The 20,900-nt window shown below is 34.9% G+C and overlaps 1 protein-coding gene across 11 annotated transcripts in view; it reads left to right on the top strand.

Annotated features, from left to right (window-relative positions):
• Window positions 1–13,612: 13,612 nt before the first annotated feature.
• Window positions 13,613–20,900, top strand: part of LOC142226453 (uncharacterized) — a 122,830-nt gene continuing 115,542 nt past the window's right edge. For all 11 annotated transcript variants that reach the window (XM_075296491.1, XM_075296492.1, XM_075296481.1 and 8 more), the window contains exon 1: window positions 13,613–14,492. The gene's annotated coding sequence lies outside the window, so the exon portion shown is untranslated. The remainder of the gene's footprint in view (window positions 14,493–20,900) is intronic.

Below are 20,900 nucleotides of genomic sequence, written 5' to 3' on the forward strand. Positions count from 1 at the left end.
GTAATAGTTTATTCTATGTAGATAGGTAATTCTACTCTCTGTGCAAAGTTTCATGTACATAGAAGAAAAAAATCTGTCTTCTGGGGCTATATACGAGCGTGTCGGACATACACTGAAAAAACAGTGAACCCACCAGGAAGAAAACTTTCGCTTAATTCTAGAAAATTTTGATTATTTGTAGAAAATTTTAACTAAACAGTATTACAAACGTTGGCATCACACCGATGTCATAAAAATAAGTAAATATTTTTCGACAATTTCAAGAAAATTTACTAGACATAACTAAGTTTTTTCACTTGTTAAAGAAAATTTTGTAGTTTGAAGGAAGAACTTGGAGTTCAAAATTGCAAGAATGTCTTTAGTGACATACGAAGTTCATGATGGGCGTGTTTTTTGGTAAAATTTACAAAATTTAAGAAATGCTTAACTATTTTGTGGAAGACATGAATTTAGTTAATCTGTTAATCTTTATGCTTCATTTGTGTATATTTTTTTCCTCGGTTTTAGTTAATTTAACTAATGTATACAAAAAATTATTATAGTAAAGGAAACTTTCTCCAAACATAATAATTCCATGAACTAAAATAAAGTTAAATTGGCTTTAGTGAAATAGAGAGTTCATTTTTTTCTGAGTGTACTTGTGCCAAATGTGAATTTGATTGGTCTGGAACTACGTCTTTGGATTTGATTACAAAAATGTGCTCACAGACAGACGGAAATGGCTAGATCGACTCAGGGGCTGACCCTGAGCCTTATTGCCGAAGACACCATGTGTCTATCTTGTCTCCTTCTGGGTTTTGCAAAACTATACACTAACTTATAATACCCTGTTGCACAGGATACAAAAATTTTGTAATAAACAAGCTTTTTTGGTGATAAAAGGGAGATACCGAAAACTTGTGACAAAAAAAAAACAATGTTTTCCACAACCGTTTTTAATCGTTCTATTGTTCTAAGTTTAAGATTTCTGTACAACTCAAAACCAAAACCAAACGTAGTCCCCATATGTTCATTTTTAAATTTGTTTCGTTAAACTTCCCAGCAAAAACATGGGCCGCCTTTAGAACAATTTTTTTTTGCTGGGTTACCATTTAAATCGATCCACCTGAAATTCTATATAGACAAAAAATAATTGTTACTTCCGCAATGAACATTGAGGCCAACAAACTTTCTTTCATGTAAAGGTTGTCTCCTTAAAGGAATTTATGGCATCCTTTGACACGTTAAAATCTTAATTGAGTTTTAAAAAATATTCAATTAAAAATTTAATTGATTCAATATTTTTTTTTTTAATTTAAACAAAAATCAGTCACACAAATTCATAGTATTATTTAATTTTTTAATTGGCTGTCAATTAATTTTTTAATTCTGTGATTGAAGACATTTCAATTAAAAATTATTTGGATCAATTATTTTGGTAATTGAATCAGATTTTTTTTTGTGTACCCAACTAACTCTGGTACAATTCTTTGTCGTTACCGGCTACTCTTTCTAAAATAATTAAAAATATAAATGAAAACAAACTTATTCTCGTTAAATTTGCACAAAATATATACGAAAGATACCGAAGGCATCAATTGTGTAAAATATTCAACTCTAAAATTAATTATTTTAATAAAGTAACCGTGAAAAAAACTGTCAACGAGAAAACCAAACAGTACCGGCCTCAATCCATTGGGACAAAATTCCCTATTTTTATATGTGATCTATGGTGGTGAGTATTTAAGATTCGACCGTGTATACTTGGTTTCATTGAAATAAGGTAAAATCTTAATTCAGACAATACAAATCAAATCAAAAATTCTTATAATAACAAAACATTGGATTGTATTTATAGGATTGTATCGTGGAGAGAAGTTCACTGTGGTATCACAATGGACTGAATAGTCTAAGTGAGCCTGATGTGGTCTGCCATCTAACCTAACCTAAACTATCGTGGTCTTAATTTTATTGACAAAATTCATATCATTACGCTTTTTTCTACCAGTCTTAGCATTTCGTATTTTATCACAATTTATTGATACTTATCAAACAGAGAGATAAAGCAATAAATGTATAGCAAACATACTTTGATGATTGTTCAATAAATTGTTATTATCCATATTGGATTAACTACATATATTTTAACTCTTTTTCTTTTGTGTACAACCCATTAGACTTTGTGTAATCGGACATATAACATATCTGTAGGAATTAATTACATGGTATAGGGATGCTACAAGCATTATGACAGTTGTTTCATGTATTTTTGCTGATTAAAGCATCGCAATTAGTTTGCCTTAAAAGGTAAAATAAAATTAAAATAACAATAAATATTGAGGAAGCTATTTTTCGTATATACATTAGATCGTATCGGATGGAAAACAACATTGCTCATAAATGTTCATTAACGAAATGTCATATTTCGCTATTAAATAGAAAATTCATTAGAATAACGAAAAGTTACATTATACGGCGAATTGTATGACTTGTACAATGACCTGACCTGACCATCTAGTCCGATATCTCCTTTCAGTAAACGAACAGAAAACTCGTTTGCGAAGCACCACCGCCTGTATACAAATTTTTAACGTAATTACAGGGCGGCCGATATGTATTGCAAACCAATTTCAAGCCCTGGACAGACAAATATATTGGCCGCAGACTAGAGGTATGCGCGTGAGTGAAATTCACACTCACGCAAATTTACTAAGCAAAATGTTTATGCACGCACGATAGGTTTGGTAGCCAATCGCACTCACGCACATTCACGAAATGAAAACCAGTACTCATGCAAACTCACGCACGAACTACTTTTAAAGACTCACGCACGATTCACGAGAATTCACGTGTTTCACGATAAATTCATTAGACTTGCGAAATTTTCAAACAGAAAACAGCAAAGGTAACAAAATTCAAAAATGGATTATAGTTCGAGAGCAAAATTAATTGCAGTTAACATACGAGTATGAATTAAATCTTGATTTTTTTTCGAGAGCATGATTTAGCAGAAACTTTATTCACGCACATTCACGAACTAATTTTATTTCTCACGCACGCTCACGCACGACATATTTATTTTAGTCCCATTCACGCACATTTAACATACGAGAGTTGCTTTAGTTTTTGTTTACGACTCACGTGATTCACGCGTAAGAAATTCACAAGAAATTCGTGTCACGCGCACACCTCTATATAAACCGATCACCATATTTGATTTTCGAGACTTCTTGGAAGAGCAAATTCCATCCGATCCTGTTGAAATTTGGCTCCCCAATTAGCATGGGGAAATTGGTTTATATCGCTTCATATTTATTTATAGTCTCTTCTGATGTTTTGATTTTTCTTGACAAAAAAGTTAGTTTTTCTTTAGAAATAAAATTATTTTATAAAATCCCGTTATATAAATTCCGTTAGGGGGTATATAAGATTCGGCCATATATACTTAAGTTTTTACATGGTTATTAGTATATACTAACAGCATGTACCAAATATACTAACAGCATGTACAGACGGATCGGATGACATGTGCTTCTCTTGGGATCGGTTTATATTAGGGCTATATATAATTATGGACCGATGTGGACTAATTTTTGCATGGTTGTTAGAGACCATATACTAAGACCACGTTCCAAATTTCAACCGGATCGGATGAATTTTACTGCCCCAAGAGGCTCCGGAGGTCAAATCTGGAGAACGGTTTATATGGGGGCTATATATAATTATGGACCGATATGGACCAATTCTGGCATGGTTGTTAGAGACCATATACTAACACCATGTTCCAAATTTCAGCCAGATCGGATGAAATTTGTTTCTCTTTGGGGCTCCGCAAGCCAAATCTGGGGATCGGTTTATATGGGGGCTATATATAATTATGAAAGGATGTGGACCAACTTTTGAATGGTTGTTAGAGGCCATATACTAACACCATGTTTCAAATTTCAACCGAATCGGATGAAATTTGCTTCTCTTAGAGGCTCCGCAAGCCAAATCTGGGAATCGGTTTATATATATAATTATGGACTGATGTGGACAAATTTTTGCGTGGTTGTTAGAAACCATATACCAACACCATGTACCAAATTTCAGCCGGTTCGGATGAAATATTCTTCTCTTAGAGGCTCAGCAAGCCAAATCTGGGGGTCCGTTTATATGGGGGCTATACATAAAAGTGGACCGATATGGCCCATTTGACCTACATCAATAACAACTAATTGTGCCCAGTTTCAAGTCGATAGCTTGTTTCGTTCGGAAGTTAGCGTGATTTCAACAGACGGACGGACATGCTCAGATCGACTCAGAATTTCACCACGACCCAGAATATATATACTTTATGGGGTCTTAGAGCAATATTTCGATGTTTTACAAACGGAATGACAAAGTTAATTCCTATGGTCGAGGGTATACAAAAAACCAAACGCAGTGGACGCCCGAAAGGGGTGGTTACCGACGAAAACATCAAAAAAATCCACAAAATGATTTTGAATGACCGTAAAATGAAATTGATCGAGATAGCAGAGGCCCTAAAGATATCAAAGGAACGTGTTGGTCATATCATTCATCAATATTTGGATATGCGGAAGCTCTGTGCAAAATGTGTGCCGCGCGAGCTCACATTTGACCAAAAACAACAACGTGTTGATGATTCTGAGCGGTGTCTGCAGCTGTTAACTCGTAATAAACACGAGTTTTTCCGTCGATATGTGACAATGGATGAAACATGGCTCTATCACTACACTCCTGAGTCCAATCGACAGTCGGCTGAGGGGACAGCGACCGGTGAACCGTCTCCGAAGCGTGGAAAGACTCAAAAGTCCGCTGGCAAAGTAATGGCCTCTGTTTTTTGGGATGCGCATGGAATATTTTGTATCGATTATCTTGAGAAAGGAAAAACCATCAACAATGACTATTATATGGCGTTATTGGAGCGTTTGAAGGTCGAAATCGCGGCAAAACGGCCCCATATGAGGAAGAAAAAAGTGTTGTTCTACCAAGACAACGCACCGTGCCACAAGTCATTGAGAGCGATGGCAAAAATTCATGAATTGGGCTTCGAATTGCTTCCCCACCCACCGTATTCTCCAGATCTGGCTCCCAGCGACTTTTTCTCGTTCTCAGACCTCAAAAGGATGCTCGCAGGGAAAAATTTGGCTGCAATGAAGAGGTGATCGCCGAAACTGAGGCCTATTTTGAGGCAAAAGCGAAGGAGTACTACCAAAATGGTATCAAAAAATTGGAAGGTCGTTATAACCGTTGTATCGCTCTTGAAGGGAACTATGTTGAATAATACAAACTAATTTTGACAAAATAAGTGTGTTTCTATGTTAGACCGGGGACTTATCAGCCAACCTGTTAGAAATGACAGCTATTAGTTTTATTGATAGCTTGTAATATTACTTACAAGTCACCTCCTGAATTCTGTAGCGTTTCCGCAGAAACAAGGCATTTCTTGTTTGAGGAACGAATTTTTAGACAAGCAAAGTTTTCTTCTGATGCAAAAGTAAATATTTCACAGCAAATAAAAAATATTAGAGACAATCGTGGAATCGCTTATCAAAAAGTTATGTTTATTTGCCCTAAAAGAAAATACTTTATAAGAAAGGGGAATTTCGTTTGTCTAAAATTTCGATCCGAAGGAAAATATTTTTTTCTTTGGGTGTATATTTTTACGAAGCGAACTATTTTTTTTGGGTTTGAATTGATTTTCTTTTACATAGCCTATGGTTCAAACCACGATAGACGGTGGACATTTGGCATCACATACATTTTTTGATGTCTGTGTCAAATCAAATTCAAAAACAAATTGAAGTCAAGCATGGATATGAGTTCAAGATGCTTGGCTTCCAATTGAGCATGGTAAATGAATTATATTGCTTGTCGACACACCATAGTGGTATCAAAAATCATTGCAGATTACACAAACATATTGTTTAAACAAATCGATTGTGTGTATATTGAAAAATATAAAAAAATAAAAAATTGGGTTAAATGAAAGTCAATACAGGAACAGGTCTTAATTTTATAATGGTCTTTCCATACGCAATATAAATATTTATTGAAAAAAAGTGTATTTTATGCCAAAAGAAAACGACCAAAACAATACCCAACATAAGAATGACATCATTCATATTCCTTTTTCGTGATGGCTACGACTTTAAATTTCCAATCCTTTCAGTTTTAGGATTTCATGTCATGTCCCCGACGCAAAACAAAAAACTGATCAACAACGAACCAATTCATATGAATGATGTCATCATTTCCAGTTTCAATGGAATACTACTCTCATTGTAGGTAATAGCCAATTGCTGAATAATTGGAGTTCAATAATTCTTTAAGTGGCAGTCAGTGGTGGCGATTGCGTTAAGGTCATCATCGAAATCATTCATGTGTTGGCATTATTATTTGCGAAGGTGTTCGAATTTTTCTTTTTTTATTTATCTGAATTTAAGTAGACTGTTTTCATTAAGTAATTCATTTACTTATATGGTCTGGTCTTAACTAGAAATTCTCTTCTGTTTTTGTCTTTCTTTTGATTATTGTGGAGGATCAATTAGTTTTGTGTAGCATTATGTCTTTTATGGTGAATTTATTTATTTTTAATCTTTCCATTTTTGGCTAAATCATTTTAATTGTGAAATCGTTTACTATGAAATATTCTTCCGTTTCCCATTACTCCACCTCGTGAAGAAATTGTGGTGGTAGATGGAATGTTTTTTATTTCGTTTTGGAGTTTTTGCCTTTTAATTATCCGTAGTTTTTGCAACCGTTAATGAAGATGTTTTCTTTAAGTTCTTATTGAGAGCAGCGTTTTTTTTTCTTTAAAAATAATAGATAAAAAAAAAAACAAAATAAGCCATTAGTTTTATGTCAGTAATTTGAAAACATTTTTATTAACAAAATTGTTTTATTAACCCTTTAACAACCGTGGTGGTACACTTGACCCTTTATTAATGCTTGTTTTGTTTAAGTACTAGTCTGTTTATCATTATATACTGCTAATATTCCTGGTCGTCAATATCTCAGTGTTCTTAAAACTTCTTAATATCATATCTTACATTTTAAAACTAACTAAGATGTAATTGATGGTAAATTTTCTGTTTGATCGTTGCATCTTGCAAGGCACCCAATTTGTCGTTCTCTCAGATTTACCGAACAATAAGAAAAACTTATTTGTGCTAATTAATGAAAGCGAGTTGTATATCTCTAAACAAAGTCTACTTTCCGAGGAAAGATAAATAGAAATAGAAATTTTTTCAGGGTATTATAACTTTGATTTGCAAACAAAATATTGTTTTTAGAACTCATAAAACACATATGTAACATATAGACCAATCGACTCAGAGTCAGAATCGACCCTGAGTCGATCTAGCCTTTGGTGTCCGCCCGTCTGTCCATGTATTTTTTGTTCGCAGGTCGTAATATTAACGGATTTTGATTAAATTTGGTACAGGGAAAAATGAGACCAATTTTAGATATACTGACGAAGCTCGGTTTTACGAACGATATATTGTCAGGCCATTTCGTTATTTAGAAAAATTCCTTAAATCGCACGGAAATTTAAAATGTTAACTTTTATTGAAAATCGTAGTTTTTTTACCATATGAGAAAAAAATCATAATCATTTGGCAAAATTAAAGTACTACAGAGGCACTTAAAAAACTAAACTGTTGAATTTGATATATCTAGTATACGTTGAAAATAGGATGCTAGTTTCGCTGTCTCATAAGGGGCTATATACACCCATGTCAATATTCGCCTTGATATGTGCCCGATTTCAAACTGGCCCAAGCATAGCATAGAGTTCATAGTAACATCCTAACACGTCCTACATACACCATTGTTCACTGATTCCTGTTCGGCATAGATGTACTCTCAACGCTATCTATATTCCCGTTTCGATCGAGCATTAAAAAAGTTTTTCAATGGTAGTTTATCCCTCTCAGTAATGATGCTGGCATTTCTGTGTATTTCATAGTTTCTCTTCTGCTATAAGAAGGAAGTTCCTTGTCATTGAGCTAAATATAGAATAGAGTAGATCTCATTAATACGAGAGAAGTTCACCACCTGTGGTATCACAATAAACTGAGTAGCTCCTTAGTTATTCAGTCCAAATAGCGATCCAAAGGAAAATTGGTGCATACTGCCACTAACGGACCTATCACAAGACTAGTAACAGTGCTCCAATTTTTAAAATTTTCATATAATTTATTGATTTCTATACTCTCTTCATTTCAAAATCTTATTAGATCAACACATTCCAAAGGTTTTTCCTATCTGATGCGATTGGAATTAGGCTAAAAAATGGATCCTAAGAGTTTGTCCCAGACTGGTTCATGAGAACCTGTATAGTCCTACTAAGTTCCCCCAGGTCATGTCCTTCGAAATGAGATCAAGATGTATCTTACTCTGTAAATTTACCTCGTCAATGGCAAACCTATGTTACAGTGGTCGTTCCCTTCTAGTTCTGGTCTATTCCCATAGTAGTACTGTACCGGATCTGGGGTAGATCGATTTCCCGTAGCGGAGCTGCCACTCTATCTATCCTACCTACCTACCTAAACATTAAGTACGTGTTTGCAAAAATTTGATTCGGTCTAACTATCTTGGGAGTGCCGTACTTTGTGGACGTTTCCGAAGGACTTAAATAAATAAAATAAAAATAAATTTAATTAGAAGCATTTTCGTTAAATCAATCGTAAATTTTGTTCAACCCTTCGCTATTTAGAATACTCAATGTTAAGAGTTTGAACGTTCCTTAAATTGGATTTTCGCCTAATTGGATATTCATTAAACAGATCTTCGACTGTATATATATCGCCTATTACTTATTTACTGACCGATACTCTTTAAATTTATCACAAAGTAATTTTTTATAGTAATTTTCAAATAAGTAGTTGTTTCCTAGAATCAAAAGCAAAACTTAAATTTAAAAGAGAATCGTGTCTTAAATATATGCTTACTTCAATTCACCGCTTCTTTGGCTCAGCGGCGACATCATAACTCTACACGCAGAGAAGGAATATGATCACCCCAACCATGTTCCAAAGTGTACCGATGCATTTTTCGACAGACGCAGAATAAAATATTTGCAAGTACACTCAGAGAATATGATCAAATCCTAGAGAAAAAAAAAATATTTTGGAATTTATTATAAAATGGTTGTCTATATCAGATAGATAATGCCCGAGAAAATAGCATGGTTGCAAAAATGTTAGATGTTCACAGTTCAAACAGTGATGCCAGGATGTTTTTCGAAAATTCCCTACGCGGCTGCTAAAAATTTCCCAACATTTTTATCCCTACGTAAAAAATGACTAAATTCAAACAAATATGGCAAGAAAATAACAAAAATATTTTATATTAAAATTCAATTTCTTTAAAACTAATAGTCAGGGACTACGAGTATGTTAAACGGACTACGAAGTTTGTAACATCATTGCTCACGTTGGACAGTGCCCTTTTAAAGTAGGATTGTATTAGTTTTAATATTTTTAACACTACCAACATATTTTGTGGACTTTAATAGCTGCGTGTTTCTTCAGGTCAGATTTTCCACAAAAATAATGAACTTTTCACAAGAAAGCTGTTTTCTAAATTTTGCTGCATTTTCTTCGACATTTTTCGAAAATATTAAAAACTTTTGTGAATACGTGTATGAAACACAATAATTAAGGTAAACTTACATCAAGTAATTTGTCCAAAGGTAAACAGCGTAAAATAGCTTTTTTTGGGGGAAGATATTCATGTGATTAAATACGAATGCAAACAAATCTTTTAACGATACCGCTGTGCTTTTCCAAATAAAATCATTACAATAAAATCGTTTAACGTCAATTAACTAGTTGAAGGTTTGACTACCAAATATTTTGGATCTTCAAATATCTGAAAAATCAAGCAATAGTACTCTTCTTGTTGCAAAATATAGTAAACTCTGGAAAGTAGAAAAAACCCTACATTTGTAGAAAAAATGAAATATCATATATCATTTTCCATGCCAAATTTAATATACATATATATTTTTGATTTTCCCCTTCAAACTTGGATTGCAAAAAAAAAAAAAAGATTTTAAACTAAAATAACACTAGCTTACAAAATACATTTATTCATTTTTCACAGAAAAAATTAAAAATATGATTAAAGGTGAAATTTTTTCAATTAATAAAGTAATTAATGTAGTTAACTTTTTTGTTATCAAGATAGAAAAATTAAGTTAATTAAGTCAATGATTGAAGATTGTTAATTAAAAATTAAAACATTAATTGATACATTTCTTTTGTTTTTATACCCTCCACCATAGGATAGGGGTATCTTAACTTTGTCATTCCGTTTGTAACACATCGAAATACTGCTCTAAGACCCCATAAATTATATATATTCTGGGTCGTGGTTAAATTCTGAGTCGACCTGAGCAGGTCCGTCCGTTCGTCCGTCTAGCTTAAAAAATGCATTTTTTCATTTTTCACAGAAAAAAATATCACCAAAATATTTCCAATTAAAAATATGATTAAAGGTGAAATTTTTTCAATTAATAAATTAATTGATGTAGTTAACTTTTTTTTATCAAGATAGAAAAATTAAGTTAATTAAGTCAATGATTGAACATTGTTAATTAAAAATTAAAACATTAATTGATACATTTGTTTTGTTTTTATACCCTCCACCATAGGATGGGGGTATATTAACTTTGTCATTCCGTTTGTAACACATCGAAATATTGCTCTAAGACCCCATACGAAATTCTGAGTCGACCTGAGCAGGTCAGTCCGTCCGTCTGTTAAAATCACGCTTACTTCCAAACAAGCAACAAGAAACAAGCTATCGACTTGAAACTTGGCACAAGTAGTTGCTATTGATGTAGGTCGGATGGTATTGCAAATGGGCCATATTGAACCACTTTTACGTATAGCCCCCATATAAACCGACGCTAAAATTTGGCTTGCGGAGCCTCTAAGAGAAGCAAATTTAATCCGATCCGGCTGAAATTTTGTACATGGTGTTAGTATATGGTCTCTCACAACCATGCAAAAATTGGTTCACATCGGTCAATAATTATATATAGCACCATATAAACCGATCCTCCGATTTGGCTTGCGAAGCCTCTAAAGATCAAATTTCATCCTACCCGGCTAAAATGTGGTACATGGTGTTAGTATATGGTCTCTAATGACCATGCAGAAATTGGTCCACTTCCACTTTATATAAAGGGTGATACGGTCAAAATTTGGTCAATATAAACTTGACGTATTTCTTTCAATTTTGCATTTAAAAAACCTGAACACCCCTCATTTTGAAGGTGTGTGTGTGTGTAGAATGTTACTCCTATTTTGATTTTGGAATTCACTCTTCAGTTGTCAAAATGCGGTCCAAGCAAGAAGAGCAGCGTATCAAAATTTTGCTCGCGCATCGCGAAAATCCGAGCTACTCGCACGCAAAGCTGGCAAAATCGCTAAAAGTTGCCAAATCAACCGTTACAAATGTAATTAAAGTGTTTGGGGAACGTTTGTCGACAGCCAGGAAGTCTGGATCGGGGGGAAATCGAAAACCGGAAGCCGCTGAGACGACAAAGAGAGTTGCCGGTAGTTTCAAGCGAAACCCTAACCTCTCTCTCCGAGATGCCGCAAATAAGCTGGGTGTATCGTCTACAACCGTGCATCGAGCCAAAAAACGAGCCGGACTATCGACTTATAAGAAGGTAGTGACTCCAAATCGCGATGATAAACAAAATACGACGGCCAAAGCGCCCGGAGGTTGTAGACGATGATGCTGACGAAGTTTAACTGCGTGATAATGGACGACAAAACCTACGCCAAAGCCGACTACAAGCAGCTTCCGGGACAGGAGTTTTATACGGCAAAAGGAAGGGGAAAGGTAGCAGATATTTTCAAGCACATAAAACTGTCAAAGTTCGCAAAGAAATATCTGGTCTGGCAAGCCATCTGTACCCGTGGCTTGAAAAGCAGCATTTTCATAGCTTCCGGGACTGTCAACCAAGAAATTTACGTGAAAGAGTGTTTGAATAAACGTCTGCTGCCTTTCCTGAAGAAACACGGTTGTTCCGTACTGTTTTGGCCGGATTTGGCATCTTGCCATTACGGTAAAAAGGCCATGGAGTGGTACGCCACCAACAACGTGCAGGTGGTTCCCAAGTACAAGAACCCTCCCAATTGAGAAATACTGGGCTATTGTCAAGCGGAACCTAAAGAAGACCAAAAAAACTGCTAAGGACGAGCAGCAGTTCAAGGCAAACTGGCTTTCTGCGGCGAAGAAGGTGAACAAGTTATGAAGTTTTAAGATACCACAACCCAATTAATTCGATTGTGGATGGCAGTTTTTCGTAGAAGTTTCTACGCAATCCATGGTGGAGCGTACATTCGGCCTGGCCGAACTTACGACCGTATATACTTGTTTATTGTTGGTTTGTTCTTCAATCATTTTTGTTGTTTTGATTTCAGATTAAAACCATGCGTTGACTAAACTACAAGAGTGGATTAACCAACAGAGGAAAAATACATTTGTCAAATTTATTTGATAGTTTCGCTGCAAGTAGAGGAATCGGATGAGGAAGGTGGTAATTCCGAAACGGCCGTCCATTCAACCATCTTGCAGTCTACAGGGCTTTGTCCAAATAAATTTGACAAATATACTTTTTATTCAACGCATGGTGTTAAGCTGAAATCAAAACAACAAAACTGATTAATTGATACAATAAACTTTTTAATCAAACTTGGAAGACAGTTATGGAATATATAGGCATATGGAATATATAGGCAAGAGGACAGCTACGTCTATAATATGGTTTAAAAGTTCGTTAGTTAACGGAGCACTAACGGAGCTTCATCAAAATGGGGGTAAGTCATTTAAGAAAGTAGTTGAAATTAGTTACGTTTTTAATTAAAAAGTTAAGTTAGTTTTGCAATCAACATCAACATTTTTAATTGAATCAATAAAAAAATTAATTGAAATTTGCGAATGAAATCAATTAATCTTTTAATGAAGGTTTTTTTATGCTCAATAAAAATTGTGATTGATACTATCATTTTGTGATTGAAGACATTTCAATTAAAAAATTAATTGGATCAATTAATTTCGCTATTGAATCAGAAAAAAAAATTTGGGTGTACAAAATTAAAGAAATTTAACCCATTAATTCGTTTTTAATATTCCTTCCATATAATCCGTTTATCATATGTATTAATAAATATTTAGTCATTTGTATTTAAATGATATTTACAAGAAAAGCTTATCTTAAATCATTTTGCCATATTGTAACAAATTCAATGACACCATCTACGAAAGACTACAATAAAAACAGAAGATTTCCTAATACCACTGTGTTGCCACCTATGCACCTACGAGTATGCCTTTGCTTTACAGAATAAATGGATACAATGGTCAGAGTCACTGTTACAGTAACAGTATGCTAAACAAAAACACCATCTTTAGTATACATACAAACAAATATACCGTTAAACACCATCGCACAGTAATTTAACAGCGAATCGTTAATAATAGCCCGAAAAAAGCTTTCCAATAAAGCTTAGCCATTTAACAGAGCTATGTAACAAACACAAAACAAACTCTAAGCAAAATAGCCATTGAACGAAGAAACCACGAAACAGTTTTCATTTAACAGCGCTAACGAACGGTTCTATTTCTGGCAAAAAAAATAAAAAACAAACGTAATCTAAACGAATATTTTTTTTAAATAGAAAATAATAAACAAAAGTATAAAGTCTAAGCACCAACAAAAGAAGCACACAAAAAATCCAGAAAATTATTAAACAAATATAAAAAACAAAAGTAAATATTGAAAACAACAACAAAAATTGGATTATTTGTGACTTAAAACAACGAAATTATACAAGTGAAACCGTTGAAACGACAATATTTAAAATTCCATCATATTTTGCCTTAAAGTGAACTGAACTATAACGACTCTTATTATTTTCTCTCACCAATTTTAACGAACAAAAAACAAAAAAATACTAGTATTTTTCTTTTTTTATTACGATTAACAAAAAGAGAAAAGTAACATAAAATCAAATAGTTTGGTCTTTGAAGAAACAACAACAAAAACCAATACAACAACACCAATAGCAATAACAACAATAATAGCAACATTTCTAAAACATCATATGCAATTCTAAAATCCTTTGTTTAAAAACAAAGGACCCTCTAAGGACTGTAAAGAAACGCATAAGAACTGTAGCATAAACGTGTCTGTCAAACGTGGTGTCCTTTTTCTTATTTTATTGTGAAGAACTGCACTACAACCGAGACTAAAGTCATAACAATAAAAAATTCTAAAAATTTCCCCTTATGAAAATAGAAACATTTTTCTATTAAAGGACAAAAAGGTTTTTTCTTTCTTGTGTAAATAAACCTCATAATTTTTTTTGTACATTGTGGGTTGTGAATACGTAAAGGACATTTGATTCAAAGGATACATAAACGGAGAACTATCGCCCTCCAAGTTTACTGTTAATCGGACACTAGTCAGCGATTAAATTGTAAGTATATAATTACTACAGGTCACTATACCCAAGTCTTGTTTTATGTGCTGTTATGCTTGCTTTCTTCTATCTACGTATTTGAAATGAGGGTGGTTTATGTTGCATTTTTTTTGATGATGACAAATTTACATGCATATTTAAAAAGTTTTAAAAGTTCATTTCAAAAATGCTGACATATATTAATGTATGAAAGAACAAAAGGTCGAGAAATAGTCATAGACTATGATTACACCCTAATTCATACTATATTCAAAGAAAAAATTATATTTAATGAACAGTTGAAAATTAATTAATCAAATTAACTGATACAATTATTTTATTAATTCAATAAAAACAAAAATTAATTCAGTTAATAAAATGATTGAAAGTTTTTACGGTTTTAAATAAAATATTAATTGTCTCAATTAATACAAAATATTAAATATCTCACTTAATATTTATACCCTCCACCATAGGATGGGGGTATATTAACTTTGTCATTCCGTGGTGAAATTCTGAGTCAATCTAAGCATGTCCGTCCGTCCGTCTGTTGAAATCACGCTAACTTCCGAACGAAACAAGCTATCGACTTGAAACTTGGCACAAGTAGTTGTTATTGATGTAGGTCTGATGGTATTGCAAATGTGTCATACCGGTCCACTTTTACGTATAGCCCCCATATAAACGGACCCCCAGATTTGGCTTGCGAATCCTCTAAGAGAAGCAAATTTCATCCGATCCGACTGAAATTTGGTACATGGTGTTATTATATAGTCTCTAACAATCATGCAAAAATTGGTCCACATCGATCCATAATTATATATAGCCCCCATATAAACCGATCCCCAGATATACCACGTATGGACTAACTCACAATTTAGAAAACGACGTTAAGAAGTTTTAAGATACCACAACCTACTTAATTCGATTGTGGATGACAGTCTTTCGTAGAAATTTCTACGCAATCCATGGTGGAGGGTACATAAGATTCGGCCTGGCCGAACTTACGGTCGTATATACTTGTTTATTTTAATAAAAAAATATTTCAAACTAAAAATATATAAATTAAAATTCTGGTTCAAAATAACTTATAAATGTATATTCATCCTACTCTATTCATTGAATTTACTAAGTTTTTACTTAAATCCAAATATAAATCCAATTGGAGACACAAAAAAAATATTTTTTGTCTTCAATCACGAAATTCATTCAATTAATTTTTAATTGAAATGTCTTCAATCGCAGAAATGATAGTATCAATTAAAAAAGTAATTGAAAGTCAATTAAAAAATTAATTGATCTAATTAAAACAAGTATATACGGCCGTAAGTTCGGCCAGGCCGAATCTTATGTACCCTCCACCATGGATTACATAGAAACTCGTACTAAATACTGTCATCCACAATCGCATTACTTGTGTTGGGGTAACACTTGCCGATGGCAAGGTATCTTAAAATTTCTTAACACCGTCTTCTCAATTGTAAGTTAGTCCATACGGGGTATATATTAAACAGAAAAGGACGATTAAATACGTATATAATTGACAAAATTTTTACAAAATTTTCTATAGCAATAAATTTTTGACAAAATTTTCTATACAAATAAAATTTTGACAAACTTTTCTATAAAAATAAAATGCTGACAAAATTTTTTGAAGAAATAAAAAGTTGACAAAATTTTCTAACAAAATACAATTTTTACAAAATTTTTTATAAAAATAAAATTTTGACAAAATTTTCTATAGAAATAAAATCTTGACAAAATTTTGTATAGTACTAAAATTTTGACAAAATTTTTTATAGTAACAAAATTTGACCCAATTTTCTATAGCAATAAAATTTTGACAACATTTTCTATAGAAATAAAATTTTGGTTATAACTATAGACCGACATGGACCAATTTTGGCATGGTTGTTAGCGGCCATATACTAGCGCAATGTACCAAATTTCAACCGGATCGGATGAATTTTGCTCCTCCAAGAGCTCCGAAGGTCAAATCTGGGGATCGGTTTATATGGGGGCTACATATAATTGTGGACCAATTCCTGCATGGTTGTTAAAGACCATATACTAACACCACGTACCAAATTTCAACCGGATCGGATGAATTTTGCTCATCCACGGGGCTCCGGAGGTCAAATCTGGGGATCGGTTTATATGGGGCCTATATATAATTAAGGACCGATGTGGACCAATTTTTGCATGGTTCTTAGAGACCATATACTAACACCATGTACCAAATTTCAGCTAGATCGGATGAAAGTTGCTTCTCTTAGAGGCTCCGCAAGCCAAATCTGGGGATCGGTTTATATAGGGGCTATATATAATTATAAACCGAATTGGACCACTTTTTGCATGGTTGTTAGAGACAATATACTGGCACCATGTATCAAATTTCAACCGGATCGGATGAATTTTTCTCCTCCAAGTGGCTCCGCAAGGCAAATCTGAGCGTCGGCTTAAATGGGGGCTATACGTAAAGTCCGACCTACATCAATAACAACTACTTGTGCCAAGTTTCAAGTCGATAGCTTGTTTCGTTCGGAAGTTAGCGTGATTTCAACAGACGGACGTACGGACATGCTTATATCGCCTCAGAATTTCACCACGACCCAGAATATATATACTTTATGGGGTTTTAGAGCAATATTTCGATGTGTTACAAACGGAATGACAAAGTTAATATACCCCCCATCCTATGGTGGAGGATATAAAATGTTATGTAGTAGCTTCAATTTCTACTTTGAAATATATACCAGGGTGAACTTGATAACAAACATCTACAACCGGTATATTAATTCGTTTTTATTGTAGTAATTTTTGTTGCAAGTCACATTATCCCGACATGTTAAGTTTCTTCCTCTCATTTTCTTCGCATTGCACTTAAATATAGAACAAAAATTAATTTCTGACACATTTAAGCTGTATCTCAAAATGTAGGATTGCTTAACACATCAAACAAAAATTGTTTTGTTTTTTTTTTGTCTTGTTTTCTTTGGAACTGGTTTTAATTTAATCCACCATATAAAATATGATATCATAATCGAGCACCTACCTACGTACATATCTGTCTGTCTTCCATCTATATTCAGATTTACCCTTAGTACGTATGTATGTAGACACATATGTTTGGTGGCGGTATACTTGTAGTAGCTGTAGTTATATCTTGTTATCCCCGTACCCATACCCTTCCATAAGGTAATTTACAACTTTTCGTATGTTTGTCATTAGCATTAAGAATAATAAAACAGCAATATTAGAGCGCACTACATACACAAACCATTAGAGAAAAACACAATACTACGGTAAGGTATTCAAATTATTTGTCGGTTAAATTTCACAGAAAAACAACCGACTGTAGAAAAATTTCAATGTCAAGATTTAAAAATCAGGACATCCACAAAAAAATGTGAAAGATGTTAATATCCAAAATATTTTGCTGACACAGTCAGTCATACACTGATAGAATATGTATTTATTGTGATTTGACCCATTTTTTGGTTTGTATTTTGGTACATTAGTTTGTGTCCAGATCAGGGAACGCTGCGACTAAGAACGGATGCATCCAGATTGATCTGGTTGTGAGTCGTGTAGGTTTACCGGGGCAAGCAAAACCTATCCGTGGTGGTAAAGGGTGATACGGTCAAAATTTGGTCAATATAAACTTGACGTATTTCTTTCAATTTTGCATTTAAAAAACCTGAACACCCCTCATTTTGAAGTGGTGTGTGTAGAATGTTGCTTCTATTTTGATTTTGGAATTCACTCTTCAGTTGTCAAAATGCCGTCCAAGCAAGAAGAGCAGCGTATCAAAATTTTGCTAGTGCATCGCGAAAATCCGAGCTACTCGCACGCAAAGCTGGCAAAATCGCTAAAAGTTGCCAAATCAACCGTTACAAATGTAATTAAAGTGTTTGGGGAACGTTTGTCGACAGCCAGGAAGTCTGGATCGGGGGGAAATTTCAAGCGAAACCCTAACCTCTCTCTCCGAGATGCCGTAAATAAGCTGGGTGTATCGTCTACAATCGTGCATCGAGCCAAAAAACGAGCCGGACTATCGACTTACAAGAAGGTAGTGACTCCAAATCTCGATGATAAACAAAATACGACGGCCAAAGCGCGATCCCGGAGGCTGTACACGACGATGCTGACGATGTTTGACTGTGTGGTAATGGACGACGAAACCTACGTCAAAGCAGACTACAAGCAGCTTCCGGGACAGGAGTTTTATACGACAAAAGGAAGGGGAAAGGTAGCACATATTTTCAAGCACATAAAACTGTCAACGTTCGCAAAGAAATATCTGGTTTGGCAAGCCATCTGTACCTGTGGCTTGAAAAGCAGCATTTTCATAGCTTCCGGGACTGTCAACCAAGAAATTTACGTGAAAGAGTGTTTGAAGTGGTACGCCGCCAACAACGTGCAGGTGGTTCCCAAGGACAATAACCCTCCCAACACGCCAGAGCTCCGCCCAATTGAGAAATACTGGACTATTGTCAAGCGGAACCTAATGAAGACCAAAAAAACTGCTAAGGACGAGCAGCAGTTCAAGGCAAACTGGCTTTCTGCCGCGAAGAAGGTGGACAAGGTGGCTGTACAAAATCTGATGGCAGGTGTCAAGCGTGAGGCCCGGCAATTCGGATTTGGAAAAGCGAAAGCCTAACTGAATATTTTTCCTGAATTTTATACTAATTGAACTTGAAAAAGAAATTTAATTTGATTTTTTAAATAAACGATTTCACCGATTTACACGCGTTTTCCCTTGACCAAATTTTGACCGTATCACCCTTTCGATGGGACACACATCAGCTATCATGCTATCAATCACTGATAGGTAGGAATTGATGCGGCAGTACTTATCTTAGTTGGGCCAAAGCTATCTTGCCGTCTGCCGTGGGAGGACTTTTTCCTGCGGTGCTGTGGGCGCCCGAGCTTTAAGAACAGAATTAACCTTGTACCTTCCCTACGGGAAATGGATCAACCCCAGAACCGGTACAGGGCTAGTCCCTGGTATGTATGGACCAATCACAGTTCTGGTACAAGCGTAAGGAATGGACCGGTCACTTTAACATGGGTTTTTTTATTGCCTGGGAAAATTTACACTTTAGGACATGACTTGGACTCATCCAAAAGGACACGTCCTGGAACAACCTAGTAGGACTACCCCATAGACAACTGCTCATGAAACAGTCTGGGGCAAACTTTTAGGGCCCTGTTTCCGTCCGTATCGCACCAGAAAAGAATATGTAGGACAATAAATAATTCTAATAGTTGCCTTGTAGTAAAAGTGTGGATTCAAATAGATTTTAATATCAAGTGAGTATAAAAATCAATAGAGCACTAGTCCTGTAATGGGTCCATTAGTGGCAATTTGTACTAATTTCCAGTAGGTTTCTTACTGCTTCAGCTACAGTATGAATCCTGCTCAGACCTGTCTGGTATATTGCCAGATATGGAGGCTCTCTTTTGTAACGCTGGATCTCGCGCTCTAGATAGTGAGGATCAACGCTTACTTTCTTAGGTGGTGGTTGCCGTTGCGATAACAACCGAGGAGATACTGCTTTGACAACATGTAATTGTGTCTACACTCAGAGATGATCTTTGTCTCCACATAAAGGTTATCCAGGGGTGTGCTGCGAAGACATCCAGTCGCAGTTCTAAGAGCAGCGTTTTGACAGGTTTGTATGAAATTCCACTGCGTGTCGTTTGTCTGAGGTGTCCATACTGGTGCTGTATAGTTTACTACTGACCGACCAATTGCCTTATATGTAGTCAACCAAGTTTCTAAGCACCAGAAGTGCTGCCGGCATGTCCGTTATTTATATAGCGAAGCTTATCACAAATTGCAGTGACAAGGGCAAACGACCTGAAAGGGTTGTCGCATATAACCCCGAGAATCTTGGGGTAGTTTGTGAATAGTTTGGCTGGGGATTTGGTGAAAGAGAGACTTAGGTTAGGTTAGGTGGCAGCCCGATGTATCAGGCTCACTTAGACTATTCAGTCCATTGTGATACCACATTGGCGAAGAGAGACCTAGAGAGTATGCTGCAAGTAAAAGGATGGAAGTAAAAAATATATATACACAAAGAAAATTTCATTAAAATTTTTTTCTACCCGTGTATGCCTAAGGTGAAACATAATATGTTTGAACAATACAAACAATATTTTGTTTGGGCCAATCCTGAAAATATATATATATGCTTGAAGCAAAATGTGTTTGGGGTATATGTTACAGAAGCGATTTTTTTGAGAGTGTAGAGGTTAAACAATGCCGGAGATATCACCCCACCCTGGGGAACTCCCTGTTTCACTCTATGGGGTCTCTATTCCTAAATTCTATATACGACTGACACCCGCACAAATAATTAAAAATCCAATGTTTGGTTCCTGCCGCTAGGCATGTGTTTTCGATGTCCTCGAACAGAG

The sequence above is a fragment of the Haematobia irritans genome, chromosome 2, assembly GCF_050003625.1.
Source record: "Haematobia irritans isolate KBUSLIRL chromosome 2, ASM5000362v1, whole genome shotgun sequence".
Taxonomy (NCBI): domain Eukaryota; kingdom Metazoa; phylum Arthropoda; class Insecta; order Diptera; family Muscidae; genus Haematobia; species Haematobia irritans.